The sequence below is a fragment of the Petaurus breviceps genome, unplaced genomic scaffold, assembly GCF_028583685.1.
Source record: "Petaurus breviceps papuanus isolate PSGF00001 unplaced genomic scaffold, PetGlider_PUasm1.0 173, whole genome shotgun sequence".
In the NCBI taxonomy this organism is placed as follows: Eukaryota; Metazoa; Chordata; class Mammalia; order Diprotodontia; family Petauridae; genus Petaurus; species Petaurus breviceps.
The window spans coordinates 38,446,199-38,451,968 of NW_027185759.1; positions in this window are offsets into that span (position 1 = coordinate 38,446,199).

The window sequence follows — 5,770 nt, forward strand, 5'->3', positions numbered from 1 at the left end:
CATGTCCATGGGGCATGGGAGATCTTTAAATCCCATAACCCTTACATGTGGTAGCAAGAGCTCACCATTATTCTCCATTCTCTTTCTGTATGATTTCTTCTCTCGGTATAATTCTATTTTACTATTTTCATTTACATTTCTAAAACATTATCCGGGGGTCTGGTTATTCTGCTAGGAGAAAAAGCCACATCATTTCAGTCAAACCGTTTTTAGCCAGAGATATAAAAGGCCAGATAATTGCATTTGGAGTAAAGTAGGTTTCAATGATCTGACCCTTTTGTAAAGGTCTTCAGGCTCTCTCCTCGATGACTGATGCTTTGCATTGTGTAATATTTTGGACAAAGACGTTTCAGGATGTTGTAGTTTTGCTAGATGTTGCCTATGGAATAAATGATATTGTGTACCGAGGGATGATTGTGTGTCTGGCAATTCCTTTAAGTGCAGGGTGCCATTTTGGGAGCTGAACCAGCAGTGAGAGTTCTTTGTTCTGTTCTATTGTGAGTTTAATGAAATCACTGAGATATCCACTTGTTTGCCTGTTGAGATTCAGAAGGATTCTATGTTAGATTATTTCTATTATCTGCTCACTCTGACATATTATACGCTGCATTGTCGCTGGCCTAATGGTACTGGTCACAATATACAATCTGTGTGTGTGTGTGTGTGTGTGTGTGTGTGTGTGTGTGTGTGTGTGTGATTCAGACACTGAGCCACAGTTACATTCAAAACAACAAAGGTGAGTTGTAATATAACCTTGGTCATTCCAGGCCTAGTATCCAAGACTAAGATGGAGGCCATGGAAAATGTGTATAGAGAACATTTATGCAGCACATCAATTCACATTTATTAAGTGCCAACAGTATGCTGGGTACTGTGCTAGCCCATGGGGAAGCAGCGACAAAAATGAAACAATGCCCATGGATGTAGAATGAAACAAGCAGAATGCCTAAGACGATTTATGCAACAACCACAACTGTATAATTGACAAGATCACTTAAAGGAAGCTAAACTCTGAGAAACTGAAATATCACAAGTGGTTTTAGGGAACAAATAATGAAATACATATCCCTGCTCACTGCAGAGAGGAGGTGGCACACTGGGGCAGAATGTTGTATACTTGGTGAGATGCAATCACTGTATTGATTATTTTTGCTTCAAAGTTTTTCTTTGTTAAAAATAAGCATTTATTAAGCGCTTGGATCCTGAGCTCCTAGAAGGTAGAGATTGCTTTTTGCCTTTTTTTTTGTATCCTCAGCACTTAGCATAGTGCCTGGTCCATAGTACTATGTACTTATCTAATTATGCTTAATTAATGTTTATTTACTGACTGACTATGCAAAATGCTGGGGATTACAAAAACCAAATCTTGACAGTACTTCACTTGGGAGAAGCCTATATTCTAAATGAGACGACAACAGAGAAAGGGCAGTGGTGGCCTGGGAAGGGTGTTTTGTTTTGACAAATCACACGGATGGTGTGTGGAATAATTGGGGAGTCGTGACAGTCTCTTTGTGGAGGCAATAGAAGTGCTGTTTTGATTATAATTCTTAAAGAAAGAGCTAGATGAGGGGAGGAAGTAAACCCTGGTAGTTTAGTTCTTCCTAGCATAGTCTTTGGAGGTCCTGCCCTCATTTGGAAGGTGGAGCAGAAGCAGTGGTAGGATACAAAATGGAAAGATCAGTTCTGGGGTGAGAAAGGGCGGAGACAATGTCTGTGATAAACTGAAAAATGCATCACTAAAGCAAAATGAAGCGAATTAAAATGGAGCCCATGGTCATAATCTATAACTGAATCTAGAAATTAATTTATGGCTTGTGGAGTGAATGTGACCCATTTTAGAGTTTCAATGTCTTTAAGCCGACTCAGAGATAAGCATCATGCTAATTCTGTTTCACATGGGATATTTAACCTTACTTTGTCTTTACTTCTTTTAAAATGAATTTTTATTGCTATGTTTTCTTTTTGTATCACCTACATTCCCCAATGCATTCTTTCTTTCCAGGAAGCCTTCATTTATAATTGTTCAGTTGTTTCTGTAATGTCTGACCCTTTGTGACCCCATTTGGGGTTTTCTTGGCAAAGATACTGTGGTGGTTTGTTATTTCCTTCTGCTCATTTTACAGATGAGGAAAGTAAAGTAAACAGGATTAAGTGACTTGCCCAGGGTCACAAAGCTAGTAAGTTTCTGAGACCAGATTTGAACTCACGAAGATGAATCTTCCTGACTTCAGGACTGGCCCTCTATCCACTGTGTCACCTAGCTTCACTAATAACAAAGAACAAAACAGAAGGGAAAATAATTCAGCAAAACGAATACATAAAAAGTCTGTCATTACATGTAATATTACATACCTCTATATCTGCAAAGAAGTGAGTGGCAAGAGATACTTTCTTATATATCTTCTCTGGAGCCAAGTTTAGTTATTAAAATTTTACAGGGTTCAGACTTGTTCATCTTGTTATTTTCCATTTATATTGTTGTAGTTATTGTTTAAATTGTTTTACTTCCTCTGCTTATATAATTTTGCATCAGTTCACAGAAGTCTTCCCCATGATTCTCTATATTTTGGCATCTTTATTGTTTAGCTATCTTCCTACATTTCTCCTCTTTTTAGCTAAATTCTTTGAAAAGGCCATTTATATTCAATGTCTCCACTTCCTCTCTTCTTTCTTCTAACCTCTGTGATATGGCTTCCAAATTCAACATTCAATTGAAACTATGTCAGCTACCAATATTCTCTTAGTTACCAAATGTAATGGTCATTTTTCATTCTCCATCTTCCTTGATCCCTCTGCAGCCTTTGATACTGTTGACCACCTTCTTATGCACACCTTTACTCTTTGGGTTTTTGAGACACACCTCTCTATCTTGGTCCTCCTCTTAGCTGTCTGACTACTCATTTTTAGTTTCCTCTGTAGAATCTTCAGCCATGCCTGACCTAATAATTGAATATCTACTAAAATTCTGTCTTTGACCTCTTTTTTCTCTCTAGTCTTGGTGATTTCACCAGCTCTGCTGGCTCAATTATCACTTTTCATATCCATATGATTCCCAGGCCAAATATCCAGCCTTAGTTTCTCTCCTGATTTCTGGTCTCACATTTGTTGTTGTTATTTTGTTGTTTGAGTTATGTCTGACTATGACTCCTTTTGGGGTTTTCTTGGTAGAGATACTGGAGTGGTTTGCCATTGCCTTCTCCTACTCATTTTACACCCAAGGTCAGGCAGCTACTAAGTGTCTCAGGCCAGATTTGAACTCGGGAAAATGAACCCTTTTTGATTTTCAGCCCAGCGCTCTGGGCTGCACCACACAACTGTTTCAGTCCCACTTTACCAACTACTCATTTGTTGTACATCTTTAATTGGATGTCCAATAGGCATCTCAAATGGAACGTATTTAAACAAAATTCCTCCCCAAACCCTTTGCTCTTTCAACCTTCCATATTGCTGACATGGATGCTACCATTTTCCCAGCCACCTAGGTTCATGCCCTCACCTCTTTACTCTTAATCATTCCAAGTACTCAATATGTTGCCAAGTCTTATTGCATTTATGTTCACAACAACATTTATCATATACGACCTACTAGGATCCAGGCATCACACTAAGCTCTGGGAATACAAAGAAAGGCAAAGGACTGCTCTCAAGTTGCTTTTAGTATCTGCTGATTTTTCACCCAGGTCTTCTAGACCCCAGGTCTCTATCCATTGTACCACACTGCCCCTAATGTATTATACTTTTGAATCACATGCTCACGAACAGTTTGGTCCCAGAAAATTGATTTTTCTTTTATAAAAATAGGAAAAACAAAACCAAATAGCAGAAAAAATTATGGAAATTCTGCCAGGTTTGTCCAATACCCTTAGATGGTTTTGTTTGGGTAAATAGCTATTGTTCTCATTAAGAGAACTTCTCACGTATTGATGTTTTCTGTTAGAAGAAAGCTGTTTAGTTTTTTATTTTGAAATGAACGTCTGTGGAGATTCTGAAAAGGTGACTTGTAAAAAACAGCTCTAATCACATAGTAACTGTGGACCAACAGGAAGCAGAGTGCATGTACAGGAAGCTGAGATAAATACCATGAAAACCTGTGGCAGGCTGAAGGCTATTTAAAAAAAAACCTAGAGGGTTTTTAAGTGCTTTTAAACCTTCATCACATCTGTTTTTAGTAAATCACAGAATCCCAGATTTTGAGAGTTAGAAGAAACCTCAGAGGTCATTCCATCTAACTCATACCCCCAAATACCTCCCACTGTAACACCCTCAACAAGTGATTGTCCTGTCTCTCCTTGAAAACCTCCAATGAGGTCTTTGTCTTTCTTTCCAACCAACTGTCCCTAGGAGAAGCACATTCTGTAGAGAAATTCTTTTCTCCAACTCAAAAAATAGTGGAAATTAGAGAGAAAATGTTGTATTATGGATATCCTTCCAAAAGGAGAGTTGCTTCCAATGGAATAGTTCCCAATGCCTAATACTATGTCCTGTCTATGGTAGTGCATGAGAAATATTTCCTAAAAACAGGAATACATGAATCTAATCTCATCCAATCTAATCCCATCCCATCCTATTCCATAGAATGCCACCCAATCCAGTCCCTCTGCTCTATGGCAAATAAATCCAAACTCAACAAACATTAAGCAGCCATTTTGTGCTAGGTGCTGGATATGGTCCAGATCTGTAATTTTATCGAAATAGAGAACTCCCAGTGTAGAAACTCTCTCCACTGATGAAAATCAGCAACTTAATTTGCAATCTGTTGTCTTAGAGCACTTGCTGGAGGCACTGAAAGGTTGTGCCTTGCCCATGGTCATCCAGCTGGAAAATATGGCAGAGGTAAGAATCCAGATATTCCAGACTCCAAAGTTTACCTTCTATCTTCTTCTACAGCATGTTGTCTCTTAGGTGCAGGTCCTCAGAAAAACAAACAAACATCCCTGACCTCAAGGAGCTTTCATTCTGCTGGGAATTACAAACAAGTAAACAAATAACTAAATAAATGAATTGAGGGAGGAGAGAATTCCCCAAGGACTAAAGCTACTTAAACAAAATATGATCCAAGAATACCCTGGTTATTACTATTCACCCAACATATGTTTGAATTAATAAACTGGCTTTTCCATTAAGCTCAATGTTCTCATTACTTATTAGCAATATTCTCTCAGTTATACTTCTTTCCTGCCAAGTAAGAGAGTTCTGCTCTTCTTTGGGAATGAATTATGATTCTGAATATTCTATACTTTCCAAATTTAGCTCTTTCTGTTGTCATTATTTGGTCTCTCAAGATCTGTGTACAAGGCTGTTGTTTTTTTTTCTCATGAATTTGCCAATTAATGATATCTAGATAATCACCTGCTTATTATGTAGTTGAGGATAAAAAAGAAAGAATAAAAAAAGTGCTCTCAGTCAGAGAACCTGGGTCTGCATTCTGGCACTGGCATTTATGAAGGCCCTCTATTAGTGTTCTCCATGTAAGTCTCACCCTTTTCTCAAGGGACTCACAGTCTTTAAAAAGTATGGATTCAGAGATGGAAGGGAACTTAGAGGTCATCTAATTCAACACCTTCATTTAAAAAAAAATGAGGAAACTGAGACCAGAGTATTTAAATGACTTGCCCAGGCTCACAAAACTAATAAAGGTCAAAGGGAAGTTTTAAACCCAGTTCTTGCTGATTCTAAGTCCAGCACTCTCTGTATTATACCATACTGCCCTCTCAATAATTCTAATCCCTATTCTAATACTCAGGGACTTCAATATTCACCACAATGTTCT